Here is a 21,375-nt window from a genome sequence, read left to right on the forward strand (position 1 = left end):
TGATTTATTTCATCTGTCTTTCGCAACGGCAGTGAGAGCATGATAGCGTGAGAGAGAGCGAGAGAGAGCGAGAGAGAAAGTATTGAATTTATTGAGTGAGGAAATAGGAAATAGACGAGTTTAACTCATGAATTTGACTTTGGGTGGTGAACATGCATCCTCTGTCAAAGGAAGCTTTTTTTTTTTTCACCTCCAGAAACATCTTTTTCATATGATGTTTGGTATTGCCTTTGATAATTCATTGATTTGTAAATGAACCCAAACATGGAGAAAAATGTAAAAATAATCAAATGAGGATCCTAACAAATTGTAATTATGAAGAATGGCATTAGGTTAGCAACATTTAGTGTTAAAATAGCACTTCTTATCTAATGCTCTTAGTCTGGAAGACAAGGTGCACCATTTCCAGTAACGGAAATAGCTGACTTAGAGTTCATACTATTGATGATTTTTCACCAATGGACATAACATAAAGTAATTACCGTAAGTCACGGTTTTTATCATAGTTTGGGTGTTTTTTTCACTTTATTGTAGATTTTATGGCTGGTGCGATTTATACTCCGGAGCGACTTATAGTCCGAAAATTACGGTACACATACTGGTAACAGTCGTTTTGGCTAACGGTAACAATGAAGTGAACTTGTATCTTGCTACTAAATTGACACCCATAGCCTAACAACATTTATAATCGGGTACAAACACACTACCAGTTGAGTCACACACGAGTTTTTATTGTTCAAGTTATCACATGAACAAGTGGGTTTTGGGTCAGGGGGTCAAATTATCCCATAGCAAATATTTAATTCTAGCAGCGGATCAAGCGAATTGTATCTCAGTCCCGTTACTTAGATTTAACTGATTGAGCTCATTTAGCATCTTGGATGGAATGCAGTAGCAAGAACAGCCAGGTAGCAGCTACTGGCCAGCTGGCAAAGCTTTTATGGCAAGGCATGTGGTTTCTGATGAATGAAAGTTTTGGGTTTTTTGCAGGCAATAAAGCCACGGACCTTAAAAAGAAAATGCTGACTTTCTCTATACCTGGAAAGATGTATACAAAAAAAGTAGAGTATAGTACATAAAGAACAAGACTGTGATAAGGAAGAGTGAGATTTTATTTTATTTCATTTGCATTATATTTCTTCAATTTGACTTTAAATAAATGAGAGATGCTGCAGTAGCTGCATCTATTGTGTATGCTTAACTGTAAGTTGTTAACTGTATTTCTAAAGGTAATTTAAAATGTGTTTGAAACGATATTTAATTGTTTTTTGCAATAGATGTAGGTTGTGTTATATTCAGAGTTTAAAAATGTATAACTGGTATAGGCTATTATAAACCTTTTGGGGGAGGTCGCTACATTTTACATAATTTGCTATTCACAGCAGCGTTTTGAGTCCTGATCCTCCAAAATAACAAGGGTTGACCATATTGCTGTTGTCATGACAACCTTTATTTGCTTCTTCTTTCCAATTGTTTATAAGTAACAGGATTAAGTAATGGCCAGACTGCCTTGTTTCTGATGATATCACCTATGGATGCTTCCCCACCCCAGGATTGCTGTGAGATATAGTTGCTGCATCATGACCTGGGATGACCTCTGGTATCCTCTCAGTTGCACATACCTGAAGTACCTCAACAGAGAGGCATTAGGGATTCATTCAAAATAAACAAGCCAAATCACCTGGCTCCTCTGGATTTGGAATCTCTCTACTTTGAGTAATTCCTATATGATTGATGATAATCGTGAGCCCAGCCAGCCTACGAAGGAAGCTCATTTAAGCAGCTGAACAACTCATACCCTAAAAATTGTGACTAAATTACTGAGGATCCAACTGACAGTTTAAATTAATCATCCTTCAAGGTTTACCAAACTGAGACTGAGGCCCAGCACAGCTCACTCATGACTGCTGGACTACATATCTACTTACACCCTTAAAAATGTTGGTTTAAAAACATCTGATTTGGGTTAAAAATTGGACCGACCCGGGAAGTTGGTTTAATTTGACCCATCGAATTGGGTTGCGGGGCTCGGTGGAGCACTGGTTAGCACGACCTCACAGTTAGGAGGGTGCGGGTTGGATTCCACCTCCGGCCCTCCCTGTGTGGCGTTGGCATGTTCTCCCTGGGCCCACGTGGGTTTTCTCCGGGCACTCCGGTTTCCTGACACATCCCAAAAGCATACTTGGTAGACTGATTGAGTACTCCAAATTGCTTCGAGGTGTGAGAACGAGTGCTGATGGTTGTTCGTCTCTGCTATTGGCTGGCAACCAGTTCAGGGTGTCCCCCGCCTACTGCCCGATGACTGCTGGGATAGGCTCCAGTACGCCCGCGACCCCTGTTGGGACAAGCAGTATAGAAAATGGATGGATGGATGGATGGATGGATGGATGGATGGATGGATGGATGGACGGATGGACGGATGGAATTGGGTTACTCAAGTTGGGTCAATTTGATCCAATTTACTAAGTGGATCCATTTTTTAAACCAGCATTTTTAAAAGTGTACAATATGTATCTGTATCCAGATCTTTTTTGTGCAACCACTTGACAAAAAAAAAAGTAAATTCAATACATTTTCCTTCGGTGTAGATCTGTTAAGCTGGGCAACAAGAAATCATGAATTAACATTATTTTTGGACCTAGTGCAAACAAACATGAGAAACACTTTTATTTTTATTGCAGTATACCCTCTGTCCAGTTGAATTGAATTGAATTTGAATGCTTGAGGTGCTGACACAGGCCTCATAATATGCTTGTTTGTTTGTACTATCTGATCAAAGAGAGACGAGTCAGCATGAGTCTTGGAAAATCTTTGAAAGGCTGGCCCCACTTTACTGGTTGCAATGTTCAACTCATTTCCCTTTCTGCTCATTGCTTTCGCTGGCCCACACACTGTTGATGCTAACATTTGTATTTATATAATATCTTTTTTTTATGTAGGATAATTTATTAGGATCAAATTTTGAACGTTTGTGAAATGCTCACCAAGATAATACACAGTAATTTATAATGTGTTGTTGTTTGAAGGCCGGCATTAGCGGTTTCCTGCTGGGGGATTGTTTATTGTCTTGTCAACACTTCCCATCTTGTACTTGTTCAGCAAGGCTAACCACAGTTCTGCTGTTTCTACACTGACTGTGCATACAGCTGACAAATGACTTTTTTCCCCATCGGACTTCTTGTGACATTTTGTAGTGGGTAATATTACTCGCAGGAAAGTTTTTCGATACAATCTCAGCTATTTAACCTGCCCTTTTGGCCCTTACTTTCTTTTTCACTTCATTACATCACAGTACAGACTGGAGACTAGTGTTTATGTTAAATTTCAAATTACCGAAGCATTTCAATTTCAATATCTATTTATTTTTATTTTTTTAACGCGGACTTTGGTGTCTAGAATTTGGGAATCGCGTTAACCCCGAAAGTGCGTTGTATAGAAACGATACACATAAATCTTGATTTTATGCAGACTATGGGGTCCAGAATTCGCGTTAACCTCAAAAGTGCATTGTATACAGTATACAGTAAAGGCATGTTTTAAGGCAGCCGAAGAATCCTTTGTTACGTTAATTTAGGTCAGGAATGTTATTGGGCACCCGAAGGAGTCCGTTTGCTTCGGACACATCGGTCTGTTGACATTTTATTAAAAGAGAAGCAAAACTCACAAGACAATATTAGGCTGGCTGAGTATGTCATTTTGATGCCATGTGAATTTGATGGAAGGGACAATATGCAGCCACTTATTCTACTACTGTGTCCAGCCACGCCCTTTGACTTGTGAGTGACTGTGTGCATGAGGTGCGAACATAGCCCTTTCCAAATCAAACATGATGCTAGCTATCCGTTACACTGTAATAAAGCAGTCATAAAGATCAAACAGTCTGACTTCTTATTATCTAACGCTTTTAAATTGGTCATGAAAGTTCATTTAGCTTCGTAGGGTCCTTGTGTCATCCATTGACCAAACCGTGTCATAGAAATAAGGAGCCCTCCAACCTAGGCCCTCCACCTTAGACAGAGAAATAAGGAGCCCTCCAACCCGCTTTCTCTCTCTCTCTCTCTCTCTCTCTCTCTTTCTCTCTCTCTTTCTCTTTCTCTTTCTCTTTCTCTCTCTCTCTCTCTCTCTCTCTCTCTCTCTCTCTCTTGATTCTTGATTAAATATGAAATAATTGTAGCACACAACAGCTATTTAGTTTATTTATGACACAAAGTTGTATAATATTTTGTATTCATGTTTCTATCCATTCTGTGGTGAGTAAAACATGTTTTTTTCAAGACTTTGTTGCTTCCAACCTATCCACCCATGCATAGAACTGTATCAGCTCCAGCTGTCTCACTGCTGTACACTTCTCTACACAGACACTCCGACAGGCCCCTTCAGCATTAATTACTTTGGTCATTAATCAGACCAGCACATAGCTGTGTTATCCCCCCTAATTCAGTTTTCTGGAATGGGGCAACAATGTTAACTGGATTTGATTGGACACTTGTATGACGCAGCACACGAAACCTTCTTAAGGTAATGTGGTAGTCACTTTGTTCTTTCAGCTAAGAACTTTTGGATTTCTCACAGCATTAAAATTGATGTCCTCACCGAAATAAAATAATTGTACTTACGGTAACTGCATGGAAGATTCAAGGAAATTGATGATTAAGGGTAATTCTTAACGTGAAGCCGAATCCAACACATTTAAACAGCTTTTTTAAATATATATATTCTTTATTATTTGTAGATATGATTAAATCAACAAAGTGTTTACAGAAAGAATGAAAATGAAACATTGTGTCTGCATTTGCTTATAGGGGCAGACATTTTTAGGTTTTTCACTGGTGCAAGAGTGCAACTTTGAAAAAATGCATTCACCAATTCTGTCTTGTAATCCAACTTTAACTAAACAAAACATACAGCACTACAAAATATTTCACAATGGAATGCAACGTACATGTTATTTCTGTCAGGCAGAATCCTCTCATCTCCACAATCACTACTTTTCAAAAGTCGCCCTCTTGTTTGAGTCACCACACATTGTTCAATTTGGCATTCGACCCTTTACTATTGCAATCATATACATTGCACACGACCATTATCACAACACCATCCCAAAATCATGTTAAATCACTATTTTGAAACTCAACACAATTGCTCATTTATTATGCTGGTTGATTAAAATGGTGAAATATGGCACGCAAATATGGCTCGCTTGACGTCTTCCTCCTAAAAGTTGTTCAAAGGTCTTGGCGCCGTGAGTGATGTAACATGAAACGATAAACTGAATAGGCTTTCTCATTAGCGGAAATCAATCTGCAGCACTTACCTTTGTGGCTGACAGGGTTTCTCAATCCATTGTTAACAAAACTAACTTACTCAGACTTTCTAACGTCCGTAACTCTTTTTACTTCTTACTGTCTTAAAAGAAACACATCCAGACAGAGGAGATGAGGTATTAAAACACCTCAGGCAATGGAGATAGTCAATTGTTTACTATTTTTAACATTTTAAATTGGTTAGTAATGCAGAAAAATAACAGATGGTGTGGGGACAAACCAATAGTGCAGCACCTGCAAAACCCACTCTCTGCAATCTGTTAGCGTAAACAGTTCGAACACATCACTGTGGCACCAGACAATGCTTTTCCTTCGCCGTCACTTACAATCTGCAGCTTCCACTAGGGTTGGGAAGATTCACCAATATGCATCGGAAAATCGATACGACCTGTAAGATGCAGTTGCATTGTATCGTATCGCACTGTATCGCATTGTTTTAAAATTAAATCGTACTGTATCGCACCGTATTGCAGGAGATGGGAGAATCGTATCGCATCTTATCATTGGCAATTTCATGAATCGTGAATGCATCAAATCGTTGGCAGTGTATCGAGATGTGTATTGTATCACTTTGATGGTGAAGATTCCCATCCCTAGTATACACACTGTAGTAGGGTTGGGAAGATTCACCGATATGCATTGGAAAATCGATACGACCTGTAAAATGCAGTTGCATCGTTTCGTATCGCACTGGATCACATTGTTTTAAAATTAAATCATACTGTATCGCAGGAGATGGGAGAATCGTATCATTGGCAATTCCATGAATCGTGAATGCATCGAAACGTTGGCAGTGTATCGAGATGTGTATCGTATCGCTTTGATGGTGAAGATTCCCATCCCTAGCTTCCACCCAACATGCTGCCACCCTTAGGTTGATTTGCTATTTTTTTGTTTAATTCTTATTCCAAAAATGCAACATTAATTAGAAAACCATGCTAAAGACTGGTTCCAGCACATACAATGTCTTTATGATTGAGAATTATGATTGATTTCCTCTTTAAATTACATTAAACTTTCCTTTGAAATGCTTCATCTGAAGCGTTTTTATAACGAAGCTCTGAAATCGACAGCAAATGTTCAAATATCTATCTTCGCTACCAAACAGAACAGCAACTCCCTCCGGCCACTTCCAATGCAGTAGTTTCATCTTTTTTTTTCTGTTTGTCAGATTAGAGTTACATTGCCGTAGTATGTCTTTTTTCTGTTCAAGTTCATATTGTGTAAAAACCCTTCAGCCAGTTACATTTTACACCAGTGGACCAAATACATTTGAAGAATTAGGACTAAACAAAAAGCATCCAGTCTGTTGGAAAAAAGAACTCACCAACCTCTGAGTACGTTTGACATGGGTATTGAAACCACTGTGTTGTGTCAAAATGTCTTTATCAATTTACTTATTTCTGCTTTTGTTATGTATACACACGTTTTGAACAAAACTATATAGGAATAACTGTCACAGTGCCGCAATTATGGGGAGGCATCCCCCAAATTAGTTATTTTGATCCTCAAATGTGTACTCAAACAGTTATTGATAGGGTACTATAGGCAATGGTCATTCAATTATGGGCGCAGTCCGTGGCTTATCTGCGGCCTTCAGTTACTAAAAAGACTGCAGCAGTTGGAATTTGGGCAATAAATGTCACAATGCACAATGAGTAATTTAATGATCAGTAAAGACCCGCCCAAGAGCAGTGAGTCAAAGCAGATGAAAAATAAGATATCACTATTGTCATGCAAAACATAACCACTTAACCTCGTAAATAAGATGGATCTTTGTTCCAACTCATTGTCCTGGACACTAATTGTATATTTGGCTGACCTTGACAGTTGAGACTGGGATCAGATGAGTTCTCCACAAGACTAAAAGATTCATAGTGGACCAGATGCCTGTCTCGCTCCCGGAAGAGAGTGATGCAATTTGGATGTCACAAACTTCCAGGATCAGAACTTGCAGTGAACAGGAAATAACAGAACACTGAGAAATACTGGTCAGGTCACAGCATTGTAGCATTTGGTGATATATGATTTGATAACAGCATTATAATCCATTACGGCACTGGATCTGGGTACCAAGTGCACTGACAGCTCATTGCGACATTATGTTGAGGTGAAAAGGATGAGGGTCTTGAATGGCTTCGATCTTGTTAAAAGGTACAAGATTAAAGCAGCTTGGGACATGCAAAATGATGCTCTTATTGAGACAGTCATTGAAATAGAAAGCTATGATGATGTGGGAATGGATGATAGCAAACCAACTAACTGAGCAAAGCAGCTTGATTTGGTAGTCCGCATGCTCCAGTAAAAAGCATTGTGACAACTGACAACTTAAGTTCCCCAAAATACTTCAGTAATACTGCAGTTGAGTGACACCCATTGGAATGTGTGTATACATGGTGGTACTTTTATAGCTGTGATACCTCACTGTTTACAAATATCTAGGGGTGGGGGCATCCGGTCTACTTCTCTAACTCACACAGATAAAAATATACCTTTAGACAGTGCAGAAGACATCCATTACGCAAAATAGGCAGGGACTAAGGGGGGCTCCAATTCTCTCGGGGCTGTAAAACTTCACCTTCAAAATGCTATAATTATATCCAAACAAATTATTCCAAATGAGTCTTAATTTAACGTCAAAAGGAAAGACGAGCACATTGAAATTGATGTAAACAATTTAATAAGCGAAGGGACATTAGATGAATTAATTTGAAATTCGTCAGACACAGCACTGTGCTGATTCATTGATCTAACTCCTGAATTTTATATTCCTTAATGTTGGAAGGTTGCAGTTTCACTTTCAATGGTATAGGAAAATAAAATAAAAAATACATAGTAAAGCAACAACATTCGAAATCGACTAATTTTAGTAAAGCTATTTGCATATTAAAGCATCTATCCATATACAACACAGTATATCCTGTTCTGGGTTGCGGGGGGTGGTGGAGCCTATCCCAGCTAACATTGGGCAAAAAGCAGCCTACACCCTGAATTGGCCGCGAGCCAGGCACAGGGCACATACAGAGAGGAACAATCAGCCAAACCCACATGCACACCGCAACCGAGCGGGAATTGATCCCACACTGCCTGTACACAAATCAGGCAGGTGTACCCCAACCCCATCAGCGGCTTCAAATTTAAAGCAATGCCAAATAAATAGTACTACAATTGACAATACACTGAGATACAATACACTCTGTTAGATTTACATTTAAAAAGTATTGAAAATGCACGTATTAAAAATGTTTGGGTTTGTCCCCCCCCCAAAAAAAAATAAAAATAGAAGTCGGTGTACAAGTGTGCCTCAGTGGTTAAGTGGTTGACTTCCAACCCAGAGGTTTGGTGTTCAATCCAAGTGTCCTTTAGCAAGACACTGAAACCCCAGTTGCTCCTGATGGCATGTCATTAATAGGTGAATGAGGAAGCATTGTGAAACGCTTTGAGTACCTAAGGTAAAAAGTGCTATACAAGTATAGCCCATTTACTATTGGGGGCAACAATATGGTGCCAAGGGCAAGGGCACCATATTTGCTTGGGCCAGCACGAGATTGTGTTTCCAACAACTGTTCCAGACTTCAGACTTTATTTGAGGTTTATTCTAGTGTTGTATTTAATCTAAACTGAATCAAACTACAGCACAACTTGTTTGCGAGTGGACTAAAACCTTACTTTTCAAGTGATTTCTGTCTGCTTGTTTGATGTATACCAGGGTTGAAATTATATCACACACTTGATCAAACTGAATACCACAGTTACAGAAAGTAGTAGTAGTAGTAGGAGGGAAGGCGGAGGAGTATTATGACCTTGAATATAAGCACTGTGTGTGTGTGTGTGTGTGTGTGTGTGTGTGTGTGTGTGTGTGTGTGTGTGTGTGTGTGTGCGTGCGTGCGTGCGTGCGTGCGTGCGTGCGTGCGTGCGTGCGTGCGTGCGTGCGCGCGTGCGCGTGTGTGTGTATGTGTGTGTGCGGGCGTGCATGTGTGTGTGTGTGTGTGTGTTTGTGTGTGTGTACAAAAATATCCTGTTTGTTCTGAATTTTTTTCTGTTCTGTCACTTTGAAGGATTGGTCATGTTTCATCAAAATCTCTAATTGCAAATAAGCACTAATTACAATACAATTACAGTAGCCTCATCTCACTGTAATGAAATACAGGAAATGCTGTACTTTTCACTTTACCTAGCACTCTATTTTTCCATTTTGCTAAAAGTTATTATTAATCACCTCCACTCTACTGGCTCCTGTGAGTCACATCCTGATCCATATTACACATTATAGTGCTTCATTTCAGGCATGGGACATGAGTGAAGCAGATTGCTTTGAGGAAAGTCTATTTTTTAAATAAATTGCAGCAGCTCAAGTGAATTTTGTCCAGTTTTCATTGGGTCAAATTTAGAATTGCTTAACTAGACGAAAACCCTAACCCTAACCCAAATCTCACGACAAACACAACAGCAATACATCACAGCCCCACACCTCACCAAGGAGAGACATTGCGTTCACCATTTGGGGGTCAACATTTCCACGAATATGCAGACATCCATTTTGTTATAGTTTGGATTTTACTGAAGACAGCTTGATTTTTTTCAAACACATTTGGCGCATAATATTTTTTGGGGAAAATTAATAAAAGCTATAACATTCTTTCTTTTGTAAATATAACAGGGACAGGGACAGATGTGAACGAAATAATGAGGAAAAAAAGGCTAGGACACCAACCTGAGACCCACCGACAATATCTTACAATCATTTACAATCTTTACATTGAATTACAATTTGTTCCATGAAATTATGTCATGCTATCTATGTCATTGATTTTCTCTTTCTTCAACATCCAGTGCATAGATGTGGACGTTAGATTATTATTTTTTGTCTATTCAGATTTTAATCTGTACGAGCACACAAGTCCAATGTATCTGTCCAGCGCTTTCTGAATGAGTCGTGCTGGCAGACATAACTTGACTAACTATAACTATATTAATGATGGGACTGCTCCTCGAACCAACAGAGTTCAAATTTGAAACCGTTATTCTTGACTTATGTTGCATGATGCTGTGTGACACGCCGTCCACTGCTGTCAACATGTCTTTTTTGTTTGTTTGTTTGTTTCCGTCATTTTTATGAACAAAGTCAACGGGAGACAAAGTACAATTGCCAAATGCTGCTGGATATTGGTTTCTCTGACAAGATTTCTGTTGAGTTTAACCATGATGGACATATGAACCCCTTCCACTTGCTCCTGTCAAACATCCCAGCCAGCTTCTCTGTGCACCAGTCAGGGCCCTTTGAATAAAGTATCACAGATTCCAGAGTAAACACACAAGCCTGCTGCTAAGGCTGAAGAGCAGGTTGAAAGGGGTCATTAAACCTCTTACGAAGCAAATGGAAGCATTTGGTGTAATGGGTCATGTTGTCCCGATTCTTTTGCCAAATAACATCCAATTAGCAAACACGGTTTTTGTACGTGTCACCACGACATGCTATAACAATTTTTGTTTACTGCACGGATGTGCCCTGACAGAGTTACTTAATATTTTGTAAGCCAAATTTAAGTATGGCGGTGTGTACCGTAATTTTCTGACTATAAATCGCATTTTTTTTTCTTAGTTTGGGTGGGGTGGGGGGGGGCGACTTATACTGAGGAGCGATGTAGCAAGGAATTCATGTAATTAAAATTTCAAGTGACGTCAGCAGCGTTTGTTTACATAAAGGACAAAGATTCGATCTAGGGATAACGAAGATGACGAAGGGCCCCACGGAGCTTTCTTTCACTTCCGTGGATGGAAGTCTGGGGCCGGCGCTCGGCCGGGTGGCTGTCCGGGGACGGTGGATGAGGCTCGAACATGGCTTTTACGCACGCCTGGTCCTATTCTATGGAGCTCTCTTCCACCTCCGTGGATGGAAGTTCAGTAGTTGTTGCCTCGTTGAACTCTTGTTTTGTTAAATAAAGAGCCGTTTCCCAAACCCACGTCTTTGCTTGTACTTTGTTAACGCTACAATATAGTTATATACTAGATCTGTGGAATAACGACGAGACTGACGTCAGGGCCCACGCGCGGCTTTGTTGACAAAGGACGAGGAATTTGATTGATGGATTTAATGATTTGGAGTGACAGATGGTTTTATAATATTGTTCTAATATGATAGTTATTTGAAATATACTTTATATATCGTTATATGGGTCTGTGGAATAATTTGACTAGTCAGACGGCGCGCGTACGCAGCATTGTTTACATAAAGGACGATCGATTGATTTAATAAATTGGAGTGACACAGATGGTTTTATGAACGTGTTATTAATGTAATAGTTATTAGAATAACTCTGAATGTTACGTCAGGCCCGTTCTCAGTTCTTCGTTTGCGTTTATGTCACGTTAGCATACCTATCGTTTAGCCTGTTGTTGCTCGTTCATGTCTGTTCTTGGTGTTGGATTTTGACAAATAAATATGCCCCAAAAGTGCGACTTATACTCCGGAGCGACTCATATGTTTTTTTTTTTCACTTTATTTTGCATTTTATGGCTGGTGCGATTTATACTCCGGAGCGACTTATAGTCCGAAAATTATGGTATTATGGGGTGGCACATGTAAAGAGACTGCACAGTATGCCAGACTGTAAACTTGACCTGGAAGAGACAGCGACGAATAACACTACAACAGAAGCCTCCTGTGACAGATCGATGGCAGAATGTGACTTTTGTCAGTGTAGGCGTACTGAAATCAACCACCAGTTGGAAGAGAACTGAACCCTGAAGTGTGAGCTTGAGCAGAGAAAAATGGATGAGTTCTTGAAGTATGACCCTGTTAAAATCAAATGCTACATTGGATATCTATGTGTGTGTGTATGTGTGTGCGTGCGTGTATTTGTGTGTGTGTATATATATATATACATATATATATGTATACAGTCATAACGTATTTTTTGGGGGACAATTTAAAAGCCTGGTCAGGCATCCACGACAATCATTGCCTGCCGTGTTTACTCGTCCCCTTGCATCATATTGTTGTTGTCATGCTCGTGCCATTTTGTCCCTGGTGGCCAGAAACATGTTTGTTGTGGCCGCCGGAAACAGAATGTAAACAACATTGGATCATCAGATGAGCCACTGTGGGGCATTCACTTGGCAGTTACAAAATAAGAAATGGCAACTATTTAGCCCTGTGCAGTAAATGAAGAATATGAAAAGTGGGTTTTGATAGATTTAGTTGATATCCATATTCTGTCAGCCCTCTGACATTCAACTAATACAGTACAGTATATGCAGGCTGGTTTCATTTTGTCTTCTTCAAAACTTGTTTTTCTTTTATTCTCAACCATTCTCACTTTCAACATCTAATTTTAGTAACATATTTGGACTGTTCAATCAATCAAAGGACAAAAAAGCTAACTTTTTAAAATGTTAATGGGATTTTACTGCGATGAGGGAAGTGAGAGTTCATTGTTTCCAAAGTTCTTTTTGGAATGACTTTTTGGAAGTAAAATGAAATTCATATTTTAATGCACAATCAACATTCAATGCCAGTTTGAAATGTTTACTTAGTTTGAGTTTGAATTAAACATATCTAAAATCCTGGCGGGCAGAATTTGCTCTTTGCAGAGATGAGATTAAATGTATCTTCATAATTCATGGTTTCTATTTTGTCATCTTGCCATAATGTGTTGATATACTGAACTTTTGTAGGGGTAAAAACACCGGACATTTCGACTGCAGGATAAATCTTTGCCATCAAAACAAAACAAAAGGAACACTTTTTGATCCATGGAGCGTTACTCATACAAATGTCATAAATACTAAACACACAAATCATTGAAGGGTAGATCAGAGCCATCAAAATGATGGCCACCATAGGGTGGAAATGCCTCCCCTGATGTGCTAAATATTTACCCCCACCATACACTAACTTAAAGCTTGCAGCTTTTCATCCATTCATGAAAAGGTAACTGTTGGCATGTAGCCTGCTGCATCAAAGTAACACTTTTGATTCGTCTTCAGTCTGATATGTTTGAACATTTACGTAAATTTCTGTTGAGACATGTAAACCGATTATTGTGATTGTTTCAAAAACTGCAATTTTGACCTTTTGACTGCATGTAAACGTAGTCAATAGTAGCGTTGATTGGAATGACACCAATGTGTGCCAAGCATAAAAATGTGTCCCGGTGTGTGCCAAGCATAAAAATGTGTACTGTGGAATGCTTGTTAAGTGTCACAAAACATAGAAGTTCAGAAAATGATGAGAAATAACTAACAAAAAATTACCAAGTTTTTAAATAACATATTGCGATGGTATTAAACTTGCATAATTATGAGCCATACGGAGATTCTTTTCAGTTATAAGCAACGAACAATGAAGACATATTTTCCACAGGACTACAACCCAATGACTTTGATTAATCATTCTCATTGGAATTATGTCACATGTCCTTTATTCGCTCATTTTGTGTGCAGACAGAACAGATGGTATTTGGGAGTAACGTTTTCTTATTAGGGGTTCCAGAATCTGAATATCTGAAAGAGAAAATGAGAAAAAGGAGGAAGCAGGGGTTAAATTTATTTTGGCATGGATCAGCTCTCTGACCTTCTGTCCAGTTTGCTTGTTGATGGGCAGCAACAAAGATAGAGCAGTGGGAAATTCTGACTGTTGCCAAAGAGGAATGCTGCTAGAATGATCTGAAGTCACTGGCTTGTGGCTTTCATCTTTTCTGACAAAAAAAAAGGCAACACTACCCATTTGGGTATGCAGTTTATGTAAATTCGTAAGAATGACATCTGCCTTTCATGCTTTAAAGTGACGGGCAACTCCAATTGTGGAATGTATTCTTTTACTGCATTTCACTAGGAGTTGACTGCCAAGATGTCTCTTATTGTCTGAAAACCTCTTGACTTCGCGGAGGAAGGATTTTTAGTGCCAGTCAAAGAGATTCACTTGAAAAGTATGGAGCACCACAGCAGGACCTTTTCTGTCATTCCGAATACCTATTGAACTTTATATTGAACTTTAGTCAGCTAATAAAGGCAATGTAACTGATACTATAATATTAGACTTTAATTTAGCCATAATGGGCACGTAGAAAATGATTGCCACAAGCTTAAGACAAACTTTTATAGCATTAAAAATGCTGAACAGAAATCTTGCCTGCAGACAACAACCATAAAAATAATAATTGTAATTACAGTATTTTCCGGACTACAAGTCACTCCGGAGTACAAGTCACACCAGCCATAAAATGTGTGTAAACCTAAGCGCTAACGATTCGATGAATTTCTGTGACCAATTCAAAAGCGTTAGATTATAAGAAGTCTGACTGTTTGATTTTTTATGACTGCTTTATTACAGTGTAACGGATAGCTAGCATCATGTTTGATTTGTAAAGGAGGATGTTAGCACCTCATCTACACAGTCACTCACGATTCAAAGAGCGTGGCTGGACACAGTTCTAGAATAAGTGGCTGCTTTGTTCTCTCTTCCATCCAATTCACAAAGCATCAAATTGACTTACCCAGTCTGCCTGATATTGTCATCTGTGTTTTGTTCCCCTTTTGATAAAATGTCAATAGACTTCGATGTGTGTGGAGCAAACAGACCCCTTCAGCTGCCCAACAACATGGCTGACCTAAATTAACGTTAACAAAGGACCACTTCGGATGCCTAAAAGCGTGCCTTTCTTAAATAAAAAACAAGACTTTCTATACAACGTGCTTTTGGGGTTCACACAATTCCCAAATTCTGGACCCCAAAGACCGCGTAAAATCGAGATTTAGGTGTATTGTGCTGTTTTATTTATTAGTGTTGGGGGAATAACATACATGGCGACAAGGAAATATGATGACTTTCTTGATTTGACTCAGAAATTATCGATCAGAAGACTGAGTTCTCAGTTGGCAACAGCTAAATATTTACTTAATTATCAGAAGCGCCAACATGAAAATTAACAAATCAGCTTGCTTTGTAGATTTGTCACCAAAGCAAGCCTTTAATCAAACCAAATTTCCCGAGTGCTTAAACGCCTAATCTTAATCACATGTTTTCTTCATTATGTGATTTTGTTTGGATGATACAGATACATTTGGATATGATGATTTGGCTGTATAAAGAACAATTTATTTAATCAGAAATGCCTGAGGATAATGGAGTATACACAGAAAAATATTGCACCTACAAAGGAAGGACAGTGCCCAGATTCAAATCTCCAACCTTGGAACTGTGAGGGTGTGCTGTATATTTCACTCCTGTAACACCGTCAACACAGTGAGAAACAAATGTATGTCTAATGACACGTGACGCATTTCAACAAGTCATGAACAAATCTGGAAACAAGCATAAGAACTGCTACATTCCAGGAAAACACCCTAATGGATGGAAGGATGGATGGATGGATGGATGGATGGATGGATGGATGGATGGATGGATGGATGGATGGATGGATGGATGGATGGATGGATGGACAGATGGATGGACAGATGGATGGATGGATGGATGGATGGATGGATGGATGGATGGATGAATGATCTCTGGTCATAAAAATTGGTGCAGAAACAAACGATGTGTTTATATTGTTGTTGAATGTAACAAAAAGCGTTTTGACAGGAAACAATCTACTGCTGGGGTAGACAGGATGTATGCTCAAATGTGACTTTAGATTCTAATGTTTGAAAATCACCCACCTCTGTCACGCAGTTGAGCATTTGACAATGCTCACTGAGCAATCCACAACTGCCCTTTGAACATGGCGGCAGCATCTCACGCTAACATTTCAAACTCAGTCACCAAGCCAACATCAACAAAGAGAAAAAGCATTTAAAAGCTCCATTGGTTGGTTCATTATATTGTTGGTTTAAAGTATTCAAATGATATGTATTATTACTGACCTAAACCAATGTCCTAGAGTAATTGAAAAATCATGAGAATCATCTGTAACAGTAATTTTTTTGTACTAAACATTCTAGATAGTACTGCTGTTAATGTGGAGCTTTTTTTTTTTCGTTTATCTTATATGATTTAGGTTCTGTTGGTCAGCTCTCAAAAGCCCCCCACTTTCACTCATGACTGAGACAAGTGATTTCACATGTTTACTGAGGCACATGCAGATTTTAAAAAATATATATATTTCAGTGTAAAAACGGCCCTACAAAACCTTAGTTTGGTTGACTTCAATTTTCTAGGCATAATAATTTCGATGTTAAAGTGCTTAAGTGCATACCTTTTTTTTTTAAACTTGTTGGTTTACTGTGCAAGCCTTTTTTCTAATCAATAAATTGCTCTCAATACTTTGAATGTAATCTTAATATCAGAATGGTGAATGGTTGAAATGACTGTTTCATATTTGATCCGTAGATATATTTTAATATGGGTAGACTATATTTCCATGTAAATATGGTTAATGATTGCATGAACATATTTTCCGAATTTGTTGCGGAAGAAAATACTTTTTTTTGGTAAACTGCGACAGGTATCAAACTAAAAATAACTGCAAAAACAATAACAAGAAAAAAACAATGAAGTTAATTAGTTCAAACATTAATCTTTTCTTTGTAGTGAATTCAAATGAATACATGAAAAATATTTGAAAACCACTGTATCCAGTTTTTCTCCATTGTGTTGTAAAACAACAAGTATTTTTTTTAGATTGGGATTTGTTTGTATCTCCCTCCCCTAGTACTTTAAAAGAGCAATGATAAGACAAAACCCTTTATTTTTTTTTTTAAAAATAGGGACGGCATAGTGGTCGACTGGTGAGCAGGCCGACCTCACGATGCAGAGGTTGCGTGTTCTATTTCAGCTCCGGCCTTCCTGTGCACAGTATGCATGTTTTCTCAGTGCGTGGGTTTCCTGCGGGCACTCCGGTTTCCTCCCACATGAATGGTAAGCCGTTTGACCCCTCCAAATTGCCTGTAGATGTGAGTGTGAATGTTTGTTTTTCTATGTGTGCTCTGCGATTCGCTGACGACCAGTTCAGGGTGTCCCCCGCCTACTGCCCGAACTCATCTGGGACAGAATTAGCACGCTCGCAACCCTCGTGAGAAAAAGTGGTTCAGAAAATGGATGATAATAATAAAGCCAGTCTATACAAAACACAAGAGTGTAGATTTGTAAGATAAATTGCATTTCAGCATTTCCTTTACTGACATTGCGGGACAACATATAATTCCAAAGGTTCCTGTACAAGTTGACCTTGTAAGATGAAAAGTGGTTTATGAATGTGCAAAAACTGTGCTGTAGTCTGCAGGTACATTTGAAAAAGGTCTCCGAAAAGTCACAGTTCAATGTATCAGACATCATGAAAATAATAAAAAATGTCTCCGGGTCCATGACACCAGGAGCCATCATGTTTATGATGAAATAGCAGGCAAGACCTTAGTCTCTTAATGGTCTCAAATATTTTCCTGTACTTCTAACCAGGCTGTAACAGTTACTTTGTGTGTGTGGGTGTGTTTATGTATATGTATATGTGTATGTGTATGTATATATGTCTTTGGGTATGTGTATATATGTATGTCTGCATGTCTTTGTTTGTGTGTATTGTTTGTGTGCGTGTGTGCATGTGTGTGTGAGTATTTATTTTGTGTGTGTTTGTGTGTACATGTGTGTGTTGTTTTAAAAGTGTATTCATAGCCAAAGGCTTCTTAACACATACCATTTGAACACATGATGACTAATCATCATGTTCTTGTTTAATTTTTGTCTGTCCTACACAATTTTTATTTTATGAATCCACAGATATTACTATGTTGTTCATTCATTTTTTATTAATTTGCATATATGTTTCTCCCGTGGCATGTTGTATGATATAAATGCATCTCCTTCTATATTCTTGTAGGAAAAAGAAATACAATCCTAGAAGTTCACAGTATGGGAAAATTGACTATAATTGTCACGTAGACATCATGAATCTCATCGAAGTATTTCGAGAACACGCTGCACAGAGGAAGAGCAGAACCCGGATTTTAACCAACAACCTTAGGACTGTGAGTTGGCTGTATGAATCATTTTTCAACATGCTACCTGTCCAGAAGTTCAATATAATTTTCTACATGAGGTGTCAGAGTTCAGATTGTGTACCATTCTTATACAAAAACAGAAGTCATAGTTCATGAGGTAGAATGAGAAGCAGAGCCATGAAGTTGACCTCATGTTCCCTCAGTTGGTGCATTTTTAGTCCTTTGTTCTTTGAATAATGGCATTTAGCTAATCCCTACCCCGAAATGCAGACACGCCGATTAAAGCACAGCACAGAAAGGTTGAATGATTTTTATTTTTTTTTCCTCAACCCAAAACTCAGCCAGTCAAATGCAGACTCAGAACAAAGCTTCACTCAGTTTCATAAAGTCAGTTGAATTCCTCAATAATAAACTGCCATGGGTTTTCTACCCCAAGGTTAAGTGAAAATAATATTTTAGGAATATTGTCTGAATTTAATGCTAATATTATGCAAACATTTCTGAGGTTGGCACAGCAAGCGTAACTGTAGAATTCACTGTTTCAACATTTTCATTTAATGTATTTCAATATCTTACAAATGACTGGAACAGTAAATAAACGAACCAGTCTTTACAAGAACAGTGAACTGCTAACTCCTTTGTCATGATCAGTTATAGTGGTTCAGTGGTTTTGCATTTGCTTGTGTCAATTTGAATTCACTGATGTCAAATGCACAGTGCATACCTTTCTGTCATCTACAGTCTGACATTTCTTTTCTTTCAAAAATGAAATATTTCCTTAGAAAGTGCAAATATTTAATAAATGTATAAATACAGTACATACTGTACAATCAACTCAAAATGTCTGTTTACATTAATGCAATATATGGCACAATATCAACTCCTATATGAATAAAAAAAAAACTGCATTTTAAAGCAGATCCTATTACTTTAAATATGAAGATTCAATACAAAAAACTAGCCTATGTCCATATCTTTGAACAACAAGAAGAAAAGAAAGAAAGCATAGCAATGCAACAGCCGTCAACTCAAATGCTTTTGCCATGTGGGCATTCACTGCTAGCAGGACTGAAGGCTTCTATATAGTGTATTACATGACCGACACACTGAGTCGCGCAGCACCTTTGCAACTGATCAGCAACACACGATGACGGGCACACGATGGGCACCTCGCGTGTGTGTTTATGTCATCAGTGAGAAGCTATAATTTCAGGACGTTCTTGTAGTGATGTTGGTAGCAACTCTGTGATGGCAATTAAAACTGGGATAATGCAAGCCGAGATCTCAAAAAGGTTAGGACACCACTCGCTACGAAGGCCTACTTCAAAATAACAGCTTACTTAGGTTCTTGTAGTTAGCCCATGCGTTGGTGGTGTTACATTGTGATTATATTTGCAGCTTCCTTCTTTTTTGACATGTCTAAATGACAGGGGCTCATGTGAAGTCCCGTTACGCCTCAAAGAGTACTGGTACTCTTGAGGCTAAAATTGAATAGTGCCAGTGCGCTCTCTTGAGTCACTGGCAAACAACACTGTGAGGTAAACTAGATTGGACTCCCCTCCAACAATTTGGAAATAATTCCTTTTTATGTTCAAGATTTTGGTAATTGAAGGCAAATTGATTGCTGAAAAAAGTCATGTAAAAAGACCAGAACATCACATGCATTTTGTTCAAACATTCTTCCTTCTGGCAATTTGTTTTTCTTTATTTTAGCTGTAACACCATCTTGGCAGAGTAAACAAGCAATTTGGAGTAGCTTGGGTTGAGTGGGATACACACAGTATTCCTTCTGCTTGAAACCCACGTGGCATACCCAACACGATTATTACATTATCTAATTCCATCCCAACACATGTATTATTCAGGCTCTGACAACATAATACTCAGAGGAAAAGGAAGAGATCTGCATGAGTTGAGTCATCTCTGAAAGCCACAGTGATGCGTTTTCTTCATTCTGTCAAAACATCATAATTTCAGTGATGTCGACATCTAATTTTTGCAGAGCATGGTGTAGTGAAAACATGTATATTATTATATATGTGTATATATATATATATATATATATATATATATATATATATATATATATAGACCGAGAGAGAGAGGGAGTATTTAAAAGTTGGACGCAGCCTTGTGTTCGAAATCACATTGTTAAAGCCATTTCTTTGTTGTGTGCGCTGAGAGTATAACTGATAATCTATGCTGAAGTATGACCTTAAATAAGGGTCTTGCCCTTACCACTTCAGAAATAACTGCCCCCAAGAGACTTCTACTATGTCTCGTCCTTTAAAAAACAAGGTCACGGGGCTTACAGTACTTTACAGTCCTCTAAGGGCGTAAACACCAGCATAAAGTTGTGTCATACAACCTGAGGACCTCTATATTAACACATTTTATTTGCAAATGTATATGTGATTTGGCTGATTAACACATCTCACATGCACTTAAACAGTGATTAAACTGATTGATTTGTGCAACAATAATTGAGGATCCCAAAGCATCACTTTAAACACTTAAGTGTTTCCAGCAGCAACGATACTGTGGTCTCAAAAGCCACATAAACAAAGATGAAGGGTGGTGTTCTCATGGATGGCTCCCATGTTGCTCATAACGCCAGAATCAGGAAATTTGGTCACCAGAATTCCACATTTTATGATTAAAATGGCTTACTTTTACCAGGACACAACTCTGCATTGTAGCCAAGGGTAGAATCAAATCCAAGTCCGTTATTGTTATGTCATATAAAATGTTTTCCGGTGACCATTAGTGGCATCCGGAGGTTGAACCGACGTTCTCTCTGGGGAAAACAGTTTTCATTTGTTGCCATGTGTCACAAGAGAGAGGCTAATGGCAGAAATTTCATAATTCGTCAAATAAACATTTAAAGCTAATTAACTGCACCCTTAAAACTGCTGGGTTAAAAATTGGAGAAACTTTGGGTTGTTTTAGAAAAAAAATGGGGGGTAATTTGTTGAAAAATGATGTTTTTTTTTTAGCAAAACAACCCTGGAAGTTCTTGAGTCCATCCAATTTTTGACCGAAACTGCATCATTTTTGATTTAGCAATTTTAAGTGTGGCTAATTTAGGATTCACATCTACGTACTTGACTTAAGT

General features: G+C 38.4%; 1 protein-coding gene across 6 annotated transcripts in view; it reads left to right on the forward strand.

Annotated features, from left to right (window-relative positions):
• LOC147055954 (leucine-rich repeat-containing protein 4C-like) overlaps window positions 1–21,375 on the forward strand; it is a 79,512-nt gene that overhangs the window by 18,129 nt on the left and 40,008 nt on the right. Inside the window, exons 1-2 of one of the 6 annotated variants that reach the window (XR_015066518.1) lie at window positions 17,069–17,184; window positions 18,140–18,287. The exons of 3 other annotated variants lie outside the window; for them this stretch is intronic. The gene's annotated coding sequence lies outside the window, so the exon portion shown is untranslated. Of the gene's footprint in view, window positions 1–17,068; window positions 17,185–18,139; window positions 18,922–21,375 lie in introns of those variants that run through there. 2 more of the 6 variants (XR_015066522.1, XR_015066519.1) reach the window with 2 other exon arrangements.

The sequence above is a fragment of the Syngnathus leptorhynchus genome, chromosome 6, assembly GCF_054491065.1.
Source record: "Syngnathus leptorhynchus isolate UIUO chromosome 6, UIUO_Slep, whole genome shotgun sequence".
In the NCBI taxonomy this organism is placed as follows: domain Eukaryota; kingdom Metazoa; phylum Chordata; class Actinopteri; order Syngnathiformes; family Syngnathidae; genus Syngnathus; species Syngnathus leptorhynchus.